General features: G+C 41.7%; 1 long non-coding RNA gene across 1 annotated transcript; it reads right to left on the bottom strand.

Annotated features, from left to right (window-relative positions):
* Positions 1-9,018: 9,018 nt before the first annotated feature.
* LOC106611709 (uncharacterized) lies at positions 9,019-10,067 on the bottom strand. The gene is made up of 3 exons (XR_001330145.3): positions 9,962-10,067; positions 9,754-9,858; positions 9,019-9,637 (listed from the first exon to the last, which is right to left on the bottom strand). It is a non-coding gene; the product is annotated as an uncharacterized LOC106611709 (long non-coding RNA).
* Positions 10,068-15,242: the final 5,175 nt, after the last annotated feature.

Below are 15,242 nucleotides of genomic sequence, written 5' to 3'. Positions count from 1 at the left end.
GTAAGGTCATTGAGAATAACAACAGACAATAGTTATTAAGGGTATTTTAGGCATAAATATATTGAAGGTTCATGAATGTTAAAGATTTGTTCAAAGTGGGGATTTTGAAAGAGCGAGATTAGAACCCCAAAGTAATTTGTCTGTCAATCAACCAAATGTATTTCTTAAAACCCCTTTTTGCATCAGTAGTTGTCACAGAGTGTTTTACAGATACCCAGTCTAAAAATCTAAGACCTATCAATGCATATGCCGCAGCACAGCATCTAGGAAACACTCCCTAGAAGTCATAAACCTAGGAACAAAATTATAGAGTAACCATGCTCTGAGGGGGGCTGTGCTGAGTGGACATTTAAGAGTACATGTGCCAGAGAGAATAAAGTAGATGGCATTGGTCAAAATCGTGATTTATGACCCTATGTCCGGATGACGCGTCCATGCCCAAATAAGGGCATCCGGTCAGGACATCCTGGCGGGAAGGTGTCACGTGGTTAGGGCCATATAGTTGCATCCTGTTCTGTCACGGGTTAGAGTGTGTGTTATTTTATATCTATATTGCATCTATTCCTTTGAAGTTGTCATAATGATTGATGTGTAGGGACCTCGTTAAACTGGGGGGGTTGTGTTTGAACATTTCAAAGAGGATGGCCCCACACCCCACCTATTTTATTGCTCTTAGGGTTGTTGTCTATAAAGTAGGAATGTCCGGGGGGGATTGTGTTGGCGGCAGACGCCTTATAAATAAGACCCAGAACAACACATGCGGCCTCAGAACACTAAAGAAGATTTTAAAAATAAACATGGATTTTGTGATCAGTGGCAAAGCAGTGATGACCGTAACAATGGAAGAAGGACCGCGGCTGAAACATAGAGAAAAGGCCAAGTATAAAGCAACAATATACGATGCGCCAAAAAAGCGGTTTCTAAGTGTGTATAGAACCCAAATACCGCCCGCAACTGCCCTGAAAGATCAAGTGCTGATGTCTAATGGACAGCACTGGGGGTATCAGTTTGATTACCCGGCCTGTAGAGTGAAACTCTATACCGTAGCCGAAGGTGGACAGAGTATACAGACCAGACTTTAGGAGTGGACTACGGGGTTGAAGACTGGTCGGTTTTTCATGCAAGGTTGTGTGTCCCGAACTGAGAGTTATCACCAAGGGGTATAGCTTGTTCACGGGCTACGAGACCCGTTGGGCAGGTACCCCAGACTCCTCAGGAAGAGTATTTCACAGGGTGAAAATACAGAGAAAGAATGGACTTCCTTGTGGCTGCGTGGAGTTCTGTATGAGCAACGAGGAAACCCGCAACCAAAACATTTGTGATGGTGGCCTGACTGGGGATTTCAGGTTGCGCATGCTTATTCCTTTTAAAAGTTGGGATCTAATGGAATTGAAAATGTTACAGTTGTTGGACGCTGTTTTTGTACAGAGCCAACAGCGGCAGAGCATTGTTCGGCTAAGGAAGTGCATAATATATACGAATCCTGAGGATTATGATTCAAAGGAACCCCAAGAAGGGTCATCCTCAGAAGGGTCAGCCCCCAAAGAAAACTAAGTACGCTGGCTGCGTTAACCACGCCCTGACCCCCCCAAAGGACTGGTTCTACAATAAAAGGAGGTGCCCTTAAAGCCTCCACTTCTTCATTTCAGCATATACCATGGATATTCCTACAACATACCAGGACTCCGATAAGTCATGGGGGCCAGACCCTAAGGACTCTATGCCTCGCAGCCAACCATTCTACTCCCCCCAGCCAAGACCCCCGACACCCCCTACATGTACACAGCCTGAGGATGTGTTTGATGGGGTGGTCAGTACTATGTTTGTGGACACCATCAAGGCCTCTGTAGCCACACTTTTAAACGTGGTGATTGTAGAGTACATACGAGAAAAATGCATCGGTTGTGAGATCATTCACCCCAGTCAGCGCCGGCATCCGTGTTTATACGAGGCCCCGAAGATACTATTTCTTCAACCATTTTGAGGAGCTGGTGAAAAGACTGTGGTCCTGCAGGTTTATACCTTCGCTGGTCAGAGCCCTGGAGTCTATGGGTCTTGTGCCATCTATTCCCAGAGTTTACGGGGTAACCAAGGCTTTCCTACATGAACTGAAGGAGGTGATCTACATCCACGAGAAACTCAAAGAAATTCGACACACCCTGGTGGACGACAACAAATACAGGGAGGCTGTGGTGGAGGACGTGATGACTTTCTGGCTCAACAAAACCCCAGAGACCGAGTGACAATACACATTTGTTATTTAGATGTAAAGCAATGGGGAACTATATACATAAGATGTTCGAGAGAATAAATACTTTTTTTGTTTTGAGAGAACTTACATGTGTGCTCACTTTATTTTCAATAATTTGATGCATCACATTTGTATCGTTCTACACAACCCATAATACAGGCTAATGTAGAGTGTGTGCTAAAAATGGAGCAAATCATGAATCATGTACGACATACGGGCGAGAGTCTACAATGGACACAACTGGTCTCACGTCTTGTGGATGATTCTGAAGAACTAGAAATAACCTTGTCTAAGATTTTACTTTATATGTTTGAAACACCGTTTAATTGTAACATATATCATATTTGTTGTTTATATACTTATATAGCGGATGTGTGTGTTTATAAAATTCAGTCGACACAAGCCTGTAAATCTAAACCAAATATACAGGGTGTTGCATGCTTGGATCGTTGAGAAAACGGGGACAAGTATCCTGCAACGAATCCTGAATTGTCTGTATACGTAATACTTGATCTTTGCAAAAATAAAAATACAAAATGAAAATGAAATGTTGCCGTTATTTGAAAGTGGCTCATTAACGTTATTGTACCTCAGAGAGGCAAGAAGGATGGCGGAGCAGATGTTGAAAAACGTGTATTATACCCCCTCTAACCCGGGGTCTTATGGGGGTAAGGAGCGTTTACAGAGAGCTATAGCCGAAGAAACAGGTAGCCGGTTAGGCATTGCTCAAGTGAATGAGTGGTTAGCCGAGCAGGATGCTTATACTCTGCATAAACCTGTACGAAAACAATTTCCAAGAAATATAGTTTTTTCTACTGATCCCTTGTCCCAGTTTCAGGCGGATCTATGTGACATGCAGGCACTTGCAGATAAAAATGATGGAAATCGATACATGCTAACGGTTATAGATATTTTCTCTAAAATGGCATTTGTAAGGGTCTTAAAAAATAAGAGCGGGGCAGAGGTGACCAGGGCCTTTGACGCTATCTTGAAGGAAGGAGGAGTCCCCGAGAAAGTGCGGACTGATGGCGGAAAATCATTTTTTAATAATACTTTTCAGAAACTCATGAAGAAGCACAATATAGTACATTTTGCTACAGGCTCGGATTTGAAAGCTTCAGTTGTTGAACGCTTTAACCGAACTCTGAAGGAGCGGATGTGGAGATACTTTACAGCTCACAACACGCATAGATATATCGATATAGTTCAAGATTTAGTAAAGGGTTACAACTACAGCTACCATAAGAGTATAAGGATGAAGCCCGCAGAGGTCTCTTCTGAAAACTCTTTTCAAGTCTTTAAAAAATCTGTATGGTTTGTTCCCCCTTCGCTCGTAAGAAAAAAAAAGATTTTAAATTCAAAGTGGGGGACTTGGTACGTATATCCAAGTTGAGGGGTGTTTTCGACAAAAAATATGAGCAAGGTTACAGCGATGAGTTGTTCACCGTTACCGAATGTCTACCGCGCATACCCCCTGTCTACAAGTTAAAAGATTATGACGGGGAGCTTATAGCGGGATCGTTTTATGAGAAGGAACTACAGAAGGTACAGATGGGTAAAGACAAAGTCTTTCACGTGGAGGAGATTCTAGATCATAAGAGAGAAAAGGGTAAAAAATGGGTGTTGGTCCGTTGGAAAAACTGGCCCCAAAAGTTCAACAGTTGGGTTTTAGAGCACGATGTGGTGGAGGCATCGGGGGTTAACTTAAAACCTCAAGCATGATAAATACATCATTTGCGTGTACACAGGAGTGCATAATGGAACACAGCGGCTTCTACCTGACTCTCCCCAGTAATGCGTCAGCATATATATATCGCAATAACCAGAGTTCGAATTATACAGCCAATTTTCCAAAGCCTATAGAGTTATCTGAGGCGTGGGAAGTAGGTCTCAGCGAGATTACATACCCACATAGTTGATATAATATCAAGGATAAGGACCGGGATTTTTATTGCAAAAGGATATCGGAACCTGCGAAACTTATAAAGATTATAAAAGGGTTCTATAGAACCGTCGACAGGATCGTCTCAGAGTTGAACGAACTCCTAACCCAGAACAATACGGAAATACTCTTGAGCTACAACCCTATTCATAACCGTGTACAAATCTCAGGGGCTGCGGATAGGGGTATAAAGACCACCGGTAATTTAGCCTACGTGTTGGGGCTGGTTCCCAATAAATGGACGTATGCGAAAGATAAATTAGCCCCATTCCCTGCGGATATACATGCAGGGTTTTACAACATATTTGTGTATACCGACATCATATCCTATCAGAGGGTAGGAGACAGTTGTGTGCCCCTCCTGAGAACAGTTCATATAGAGGGAAAGGATGGAGGGATAGTCACTGTCACCTACGACAAGCCACACTACGTACCTGTAAGCAAGAAATATATTGAAAACATTCTGGTTGAGCTTAAAACGGATCAGAACGAAAACATCGAATTTACTTATGGTAAAACGATTGTAAAACTCCACTTTAGGCCCTCCAAAGCCTCTCTACATATATAATATATTATTAGTATTTTATATATTTCATTATTATGTTTTTATATATTGTTTTTTATAAACATAATACAATTAAATTAAAATGGTTATGGAACACAACCACCATCTCGACCCTAACCGCTATGTCTCATACTATGTTGATCAAGTGGGTAATGGGTTACCCGGCTATCATGGATCCCCGACCATATGTCGGTTCGGGGATAGGAGGTATATTTCGTAACCTCTTTAGGATGGTTTTACCGTTTATGAAGAGAGGCCTCAGCATAGCCAAACCACATTTAAAATCAGCGGCTAAAAATATAGTAAGTGAGGTTGTAGCCAATGCTATGACCCGAAGGGCGTCACCAGATGCCGAGCATCAAGAAGGCTCAGAGCTTATGATGTTGTCTCGAAGACCAAAAAAGAGACCTCCAGGGTATAAGGCGCAGGCCTGCCCCTAAAAAAGCAGAGGTTAACCATTAAAAGAAACTAAGTAAATAAGTAACTCAAAGACGTGGTAAAGTGAGGAGGTCTGGACCTAAAACGGCAAAAAGAATACTCGGAAGTATTTTCTAAAAGAACAAGCAACATGGCTCTTTTACACCGCATGTCCTCTGAAGCTATAAAGACTGAGCTCGATCTTTTCACGGCCCTCTTAACCCAACATTCAATAGATAGGTCCAGTTATGTGGAGATAGCCCCACTCTCGGCCATTACCGACAACGGTCCTATAGAATTTTTCATACCAGGCCACGGTGACAACTATCTGGACCTCAACAACACCTAGGTGCATTTACGACTAAAAGTGACCAAAAGAGATGGTACTAATATTGCAAACGATGCCAAAGTGAGTCTCATTAATTACCCCTTGGCCACCATCTCCCCAAGTGGATGTGACTTTGGGTGAACGCCTAATCAGACAAAGCAGTGCCACATACCCCTATAGGGCCATCATAGAGTGTTTACTCAACTACTCCGAAGACACTCTCAAGACACAATTCAGCGCCGGGCTGTTTAGCAAGGATACTGCAGGAGTCTCTATGGAATAGATAGACCCTTCCACCGGTGCAAACAAAGGACTGGAGGCACGCGCTCGCTACTGTGTCGAATCTCGAGAGTTTCATCTGCTAGGGCCTAGACACTCTGACATTTTCTTTCAAGAACGTTTACTCTTAAATTCTAAAATTAACCAGGGCCAAGGATGAGTTTTGTCTGATGTCTGCCCAAGACGGTGACTTTAGTTTAAAAGTGTTGGGGGCAAAGCTTTTTATTAAAAAAGTGTCCATCTCCGGCAGTTCGTCTGGGTCACACACAGGCTTTGATGAAAGGAAATGCCCTTTACCCTCTCCAAAGAATTACCATGAAAACCTTTAGCATACCTGTGGGCAGTAGAATCTGCAGTCAAGAAAACCTTTTTCTAGGTCCTCTACCCCGCTACATGGTTATAGGTTTGGTTGTTCGCGCCTCTAATACGGGCAGCTTACATAAAAACACATTTAATTTTCAACAATTCAATGCAGAGTATGTAGCTCTCTGTCAGGACGGGCGTCAGGTCCCTGCTAAGGCTTTCCAACCGCAATTTAATAACAACATATCTGTGCGAGAATTTTACAATCTATTCCTGGCTACCGGGAGGCATCTAAAAGATCTCTTTACCTATTGACAGAAATTATTATGCAGAGGGTTACACATTGTATGCTTTCAATTTAGCCCCTGATGATGACACCTCGGGAAATCTGTCTGTGGTGTCCCAAGGTAACCTCAGGCTGGAAATGTGTTTCCGTACACCTTTAGCCTGTACAGTTAGCATGATTGAATCAGAGCATGCATAAACAATCTTGGAAGTGAATGCCCGAAGACAAGTCTTAGTGGATTATTATTAGGAATCGTTGAGTTGGAAGGGCTCATGACCCGCTTGATTGGAAAACAATTTTGTGGAGTGAATTGCCTATTGATAAATGGCCTGAGCGGCCGGCCATGTTTATTGTCAATACCCATCCTAAACACATGCCTGGTGAACATTGGCTAGCTGTGACCTTAGAAGATGAAGGAGGAAGAAAAATCTAAACTTTTTTTGATTCCTACGGCTTTCCCCCTGGTTTTTCACATTTTCCCAAATCTATTAAAGAATTTTTGACCAAAAACGGATCAAAGATCTACTACAGCATCAAACAAGTGCAAGATAACCTTTCCACTACATGTGGTCAACACTGTGTATTCTACCTATGCCAAAGAGCCCGTGGAGTTTATTTTGAAGATGTTATGACTCTTTATAATGACGATTTAAGAAGTAATGATACCGTTGTAGCTTGTTTTGTTAGAAAATATCAAGTGTTCAAATATGTGTCCTTTAAGACCGTGTAATCAAGGCGTATGCTCACGTCAAATGTTTCAAGAATGCCACAAATGTTAAATTGCTTAATTTTTCAAATAAAATGTATTGAATTTAATCATAGTCATTCAAAAGTCATTCAAAAGTCTAACCACCCCGAGAGATCGGGATTAGGAAAAGGTCCGGTGGCGTTCATGGGTGTAAATGAGTCATCATCATCCCCTTCATAGGTGGGAGGGGTTGTTGGGACATCTTTAGGGGTGCTGTAGCTCGGTGAAGGTTTTTGTTTTAAAGCTTGAATCTGTTGACGAAGCTTATAGTTGGGTACCCCCGAGAGGGGAATGTTGAGGATTGCCAGGGCTTTAAGAAACTGACGCCACCCTGGAGGTCTTCGGTCATCAGCAACCTTGTGGCTGCCGTGGTACTTTTAAGCAAGTCAAGCACATGTGAACCCTTGACAACAGCACCCTGAAGGATAAACTGTCCTTGGTTATTCCAAGTAGCGGTCCCCTTTGAGTCTTTTATCTTGTTCATAATGTATCTAACATTTTTCCTGTTACGTACCTGAACATGTGTCAACATGTCATGCATAAGATTATCTTCAACAGGCATTTGATCTTCAGCCGGTAAGATCGCAGGTACAGGCATTACAGGGGCTTGGCTCTCTCTAGGCGCGTCATCTTTTAAAGGTTCCGGTAGGGAAAGCGTGAAATGGTTGGTATCTCTCTCACCTTGTTTTACCAAGGCCAAATACCTTTGCAAGAGGTTTGTGTATTTTTGGACCTTATCATAGGGGTTCAATCCTTTTCGGTTCAAAATATCCTTCATGGCCGTATCCAAATCATTTCCCGCTGTTTGTCTGATATTTTCAGGACCCTGCATTTGTTTTTTTAAGTCTATCCAACTCTTGTTAAGGCACCAAGTACATTTTATTTGCCATCACACTCTGTGTTCAACTCCCACGTCTGGCAGCAATAAGGCTGGTGATGAAGGGCACAGCTATAGTTAGCAACGGCAGAAGAAAACCCCCAGACTGTTGTAGGCTATGTCTTTTCTTTTGAAGACTGGCTCTTTTATTGGCAAAGAGTTTGATCGCGGTCTTTTGTCTCTTTAATTTTTTTAATTGGGTCAGGGTGAGTGGAATGCGCCCTTTGAGAAGATTCAAAGCAATCTCACATAGGGATAATATGAGATCTGAAGAACAGTGACCCAAGATGGCCTTCCGTTCTTTAGCTGTAGCCCCAACTTGGCTTCTCAAGAGGGGCTGGTTTCTTTTTAAACGCAGAGACATAGCGGTTACTTTTTAGGAATGTACTCAGCCGGCCACTCCCACGGGAACAGGCCTGTTCGGAGCCTCAGGTGTTCTGGAGTATTTGCTTTTAAATCCACGATTAAATAAGAAAATGGCGCTTCGGTAGCGTCCTCATAGCTCTCCATAAAGTAGGATTTCCTTCCCGGGTACATCTGCTGAGCTAGAGTGTTAATTTGTAGTTTGTTTCTAGGGTTTTTGAACAAAACCATGTAATTGGCGTTCAAACTAATGGTACGGCTATTTTTACCTTGGTGAAACACATTCTGCACCAAGTAAAGCATGGACAGGTTTCTATGATGAGTATATTGGGTAAAAGCTCGTGCAATTTCAGGATGTTCGCTACCTGCAAATAGCATATCGTCCAAAACCAGCAGATTGTTTTTATGAGGAGTTAAAAGTTCATCATCAGACAGGGATTCAGGTATTCCTTCAACAAACTTGATTTTTATTTTCTTCAACAGTTCATCATACAAAGGCTGATAACACGAATAACACCACACAATATTGTCAGGCTTCTTGAGATAACACATGTTAAGAATTCTATAAAATACTTTTTACAAAACAAGTTTTACCACTGTTGGAGTGGCCTGCGATTAAGGCCGAAATTGGTAGTTGCAACCGGGGGTCAAAACCTTCTACAGCAGCCATTATATCTTAAGCTTTAAGACACACTGGGGCTTGTAGCATAAGTCAGCAGCCAAAGGGCAATGTGGTCCCGTCAGTTAAAAGCAGTCTCTTGTCACAGACTACCCTGAATCTTTTAGTAAGTGGGGCATTCCTTAGATGGAAGCCCTCAATATGCCTAACTATTATTATTTTATTTTTGTAGGAGCTCAAAATCTCCAAGTCACTATTCCGGTCGTTTATGAACCCCTCGACCAAGCGTGTGATTGATTCCAAGTTTACACGCGGGGCATTGTTCTACGCCAGAAGGATAGATCCTGACTGTACTGCCGCTCGAGTAAAGCCCCCATTCGTCTGTGTAGCAAGACATTTCTGGATTTTAGAGCCCTGGAAAAGGCAGTAATAAACCTAGCTTGTTCTATTTCAGGTTTGGGTGTTTCTACATAAGAAATGGGGGAATCAAGAAGGTTCGCCAATTCGCAGAGGAGCAAGTCGTCTACCTCGGGAATGTCATTTAAAACGGTGAAATCATCCGGTTTCGTTGTTTTATTGTGAATGTCCGGCGCTGCCGAAATCCTCCGCGGGCTCTCGGTGTGTATGGTCTTCTGTGCCGTTATACGCCGGGGAGGAGTCTGAAAGAAAATAATATATACAAAATAGATTATTAAACATTGAAATATCTTAGGTAAAAAATGTCAAATACATTTCAGACATAATACTATATATTAACAATACATAATTAAATTACCTCGGCTTTTTTGACGCGGGCTGTTCTGACGAATCGCGGAAACCGTGGGCTCTAGACTTTTTTCACCAGGCCTTCCAGATTCTGCCGGGCATGTCTCGTTGGAGTCTGAAAAAACATTATTTGTCATTGTTTTAACATATTCAATCATAAAAATGTATAAATTATAATAAAATATGTATAACTAATAACATATATAATTGCTTCATACCTTGTCCATGTAGCGCCGTTTCTTGAAGCAGTAAGTTTCCGGACCAGTAACACTTTTCGGGCTGGGGTGATTCTGCGCAATGCACTTGCGCACATGTTGTACGTTGCTTGTTTGGGTCTGAAGTATGGAGCGTGCGTGTGGTGGTTCCCGGGGGAGTTGATGTGACGATTCTCGTGCGTTTGAAAGCCGGTCGTACAGAACGGGAGAATAGCATCTATGTCATCGTTCAGAGTACATAATGCAGCAGGGATCCTTCTTTGTGGTCTGTCAGCTGTAAACACACAAAAAATGCTTTTAATATAGGGTTCACACTTTTTTGTTTTTAATGTATAAACATTCTTATGGATTTTATTATTGGACTTACGTCGACAATAGTGTGATGGGGACTGGCTGCACGCGTTTTGCTCCGCTGAAGCCCCCTCTAACGAAGGCTGTTCCAAATCATCTATTCCCCTCAGAAGCTGTGTAAAGGATTGAGACCCTACAAACGTTAAACTAATAATAACATATATTTATACTGTATATACATTTTTTAAATATACGAATACGTGCATTTGACATATTACCTAAAAAATGGTTGTCCATCCGTTTTAGAATATCGATATCAAATTTTAATATCCTTACAATTCCCTGAAAATACCTCTCCAAATCGAATATATTATTTTCACTAGCTCACCTTCAGAAAGCTCCTGATGACGGTTTCACAGCTGATCTTTTAGCTGTCCGGGGGTTATAACTCTTCGGGGGTTGTTGGCCTGGTGTCTGGAGTTGCGCTTTAGCCGGTCGTACAGTATGGCTAGTATCTGTTTCGCCTAGCCTCGCTCCGAGGTCGTGTCTCTAACGAGAAATATTCTGTAATGAGCTTACAGAGCGGGGTTGCAGTTTTTTCGGGCGACATCCTGTATGCAAAAATTGTCATATAAAGTACCCACGAATGTCTAGAGATCCAAAAACCACAGGCGGGTGTCTCGACATATTCTGTCTGCCGGTACTGCATTTATGCTTCATTGCACCGCTTGGGGGTGTCCGTTGTAAATTTATATCCCGGGGTGGGGGGACCGTTAGTATATGCGCTGATTACAAATAACATATGTTTTAAACCGTAGGAGGTTGCCTAGACCATATATATTCTGCCTGGGCTGTTTGACTTTTTAGCCCCCACATCCTTGGGGGTGAGATAAATACGCATTTGAAAGGCTTGTGTGGTAATAAAATCGAAAGTGCCCAAGCACAATTGAAGAGACGCACACAATCCTAAACAGGCTCACACATACTTTTTCTGGTTTCAAAAGCCACCCATGCAGAGACACACATCCCCACCCCCTATTTGAAAGACTATTTGTATAACATAAGACATTGCATTTCTCCGCGATAGACCGGGGCGAGAGAGAAATGACAGATTCCCGTTCGTTAAGGGGTAGCATTAATACCCTTTATTTAATTCTAAATCTTTAGTACAGACCTTTTAATAATTAATACAAAACATGTTTATTTAAAAAATTTATATATTTTTACTGTTCCTTTCTTACAGATAAAGGGCCCCGGTTATAGGATTGTCCCTAACCCCTCCCATCAGTTTCCAATTCCCCCTCATCAAGACTCCGTAAGTTTTCACTCCATGGATAGATCAAACGTCTTGCATGTAGACTCTGTGTATGTCTTAATAAGGATAGAAGCGGCCAGCGACGTAATTGTTCACGATTTTGGAAAAGACTATCCAGGTTTTTCATCAAGGTTATGAATATAGGGTAATCCCTCCATTTAAAGCTAAACACAGGCATAAAAAAGTTCACATCCTTGCAGGCTTTGGAAAATACATATGAACTGACAGACTTCGTCGCATTTGTACTATCAAATTGTTCACATTCTAAAATTGTCACTTTGGAGTCGGGGCTATAAGCCACTGAAGAGATCCTTAGGGCTTTCAAATCATTGCGCCTACCCACAAGCTCTTCCAATGCATAGCCTGGCACGGTTGTACCACTCAGGGCCTGTTCAATTTGACAGAGCGCCAGCCGTATCTTAAGCCATTCTCTCATACGCAGCGCAGGAGAAAAACTCCCGGGTTTTGCATGATAAAGGGGGCTTGGGACCGCTGTCTGTGAAAATCTTCACAGTTGAATCCTCAGGTTGGAATATGTAAGTCATATGGCAATCATTCGTGTCCAAAACTGCTTTAAAACATCCTGGTGCCTCACCCAATAGGTCCTCGATGCTATTATCATTGGCCTCGCGGCAAGAGGCGCATAGTACCCCGAGAATTGGCCTAGGAGACATATTTTTCTGTTTAATGTTCAGGGTTTTATTTTCAAAATCTTGTTTAGTGTTCTGAGGCCACATGTGTTGTTTTGGGTCTTATTTATAAGGCGTCTGCCGCCAACACAATCCCCCCCGGACATTCCTACTTTATAGACAACAACCCTAAGAGCAATAAAATAGGTGGGGTGTGGGGCCATCCTCTTTGAAATGTTCAAACACAACCCCCCCAGTTTAACGAGGTCCCTACACATCAATCATTATGACAACTTCAAAGGAATAGATGCAATATAGATATAAAATAACACACACTCTAACACTTGACAGAACAGGATGCAACTATATGGCCCTAACCACGAGACACCTTCCCGCCAGGATGTCCTGACCGGATGCCCTTATTTGGGCATGGAGGAGTCATCCGGACATAGGGTCATAAATCACGATTTTGACCAATGCCGTTTACTTTATTCTCTCTTGTGCCCCTTATTGTTATTCAAGATGTTCCAACGTTCGTAGATGACCCTCAGGGTCATATAATAACCAGGGCGGCTGTAGAGTGGGCAAAAGTTCAACACTCAGGAGTCAATGTCATGTCTTTTGTCTTTTTCATAGCCTGAGAGAGAGAGAGAGAGAGAGAGAGAGAGGAGAGAGAGAGAGAGAGAGAGAGAGAGAGAGAGAGAGAGAATATATTACATAAAGTTATCACATATGTACACTATGTAACACATTATATTAATAATTGCCTAAAAATTGTATGTCATTGTCTTTCAGAACTGTTGCAATACAAAATGTTTAAACATTGTTAAATATTTGTTACTTAGGTATTGAGTGAAATGGTATACATTGAGAGAGAGAGAGAGAGAGAGAGAGAGTAATATTACACAATTAAATAATAGATCCTCACTCACACAGTCATGTCTTCATAATTGTTCGTAGTTTATTATCATAGTTTGACATACTTTCTAATTATCATTTCTAATCACAGTTTGAACATAGTTGGCCATGGTTTCTAATCATACTTTCTAATCATACTTTCTAGTCTGAGAGGTTTGATATAATAAGAGGGTCAAATAGACCCTAAGAGGGCAGAAGCTATTGTTTACAAACAGTATGAATAAAAACAATGGTTCAAAGGATAAATAGCCTTCATTTTTTTTAAACATACATGTCAATGAAAACAATTAAGACATATCATTCTTAGATAATATATATCTATTTACAAACATCACATTGAATATTCAACTCACCTTCAAAAAGCTCCATGAGGAAGGAAGGATTCCCAGATGATCTTTTATCTGTTCTGTCTTCATGCTGTTCAGGGCTGTTGGCTGTTGGAGAGTGTGCCTTTTATGGCCCTGCCTCTGGGAGCCTGTCAGCTTGTGACATGATGAGAGAGTGAAAGAGGGCCTACCTGTAAGATATTTTGTGCTACAAACATACTTCTATTTGAAGAGATTTTTGACCATTCAGGGATCTACTACCAAACAGTCATGAAATCATACAAAAATTAATGTCAACACTAAAGAATGTGAATTTGGTCATAAAAATACTTGTTGACAAGTTATATGCATGAAAATAAAGATGCTTAAAATATTTGACATTCTGGAGAGATGTTTGGACACTATAGGGGCCTCCTAGGCCTTGTTAAGTACAAATGTCTATAAAGATGGATTGGTATGAGATATTTGTTCCATTTTTGGGGGACATGTTGACAAGATGTTGGGGAATCACTCGAGGGGGAATATTGACCAACTGAGCATCTTAGTGTACAGCTCTATAGGCATTTTGTTACATTTCAGTCTTCTGTGATGTATTTAAAGTGGCATATTGGGTTGCAAACTCAAAAATGAATACATTTAAACTATATCTGACATGTTACTGGTGTCTTTTTTTAAGTCAATTACCATGTGTGTAAAGTGTACGCTTTTGTTTCACAGTAGATTTGTTTAAGACCACCAAGAAACACCTGATTTAGCCCACTGCATTAATTACTAAGGGGGTAAAAATGAATCTGTTTAAGTCATAAGGGCCCAACTTAAAGAGTACAATTTCCCTTTCAAAAAGAAGATGGCATGATTGACTGCGACAGCCTCCCCCTGGAGAGCAGCTCTCCTTGGGGTGTAAGGGGTATAAACCTTTTTTTGTTGATCCCCACCGTAGGAAAACTCACCTGTTGTTTGGGTATCGTTATGTATATATGCCCTCCTATTGTTCAATTGTTTAGAAAAAAACATTGTTTCAAACACCCCTGCAGACACACACACACACCCACACCCCCACACCCACACCCACACCCCCACACACACACACACACACACATCCCCCTCACATGGGGGATAGACAGAGGTCATGACATCCTTGGGAAAAAACAACTGTTTATGGCTTTCCTTATGTACATATAGCCCCCTACTGCTGAATTGATTAGAAAAAAACATTGCTTCAAATGCATTCCACAGTTCAACGAGGTCACTACCCATCAATCACCTTGACAACTTTAATGTAAACACAGGCTTTACTTCAAAGGAACAGCTGCACTCAGGTTACATAAACATTCACTCGATACCGTGAGAACTTCCAGACAGGATGTACATATATGGGCATAAACACGTGACCCATAAAATACCTTGTCAATCACTTTTTGACACATGCCGTCTACTGTATTCTCTTTGTCACTGTCACGCCATGACCATAAAGAGCCCTTGGTTCTCTATGGTGTGGTAGGTCAGGGCGTGACTAGGGGGTGTTCTAGTTTAAATTTTCTATGTTGGTGAGCTTGGTATGGTTCCCAATTAGAGGCAGCTGATTATCGTTGTCTCTAATTGGGGATCATACTTAAGTTCTCCATTGTTCCCACCTGGGTTGTGGGATATTGTTTGTGTTAATATGTTTGGGCACTACGACGTCACGTTCTTTGTAAGTTTTGTTGTTTTGTTTTTAGTTTCACTTTCTATTAAAAAGATGTGGAACTCAACACATGCTGCGCCTTGGTCCACTCATTTTGAAGATCGTGACAGTCACACCATAA

Source organism: Salmo salar, chromosome 09 (genome assembly GCF_965601325.2).
Source record: "Salmo salar chromosome 09, fSalSal1, whole genome shotgun sequence".
NCBI classification, from domain to species: domain Eukaryota; kingdom Metazoa; phylum Chordata; class Actinopteri; order Salmoniformes; family Salmonidae; genus Salmo; species Salmo salar.
This window is presented reverse-complemented; position numbering and strand designations above follow the sequence as displayed.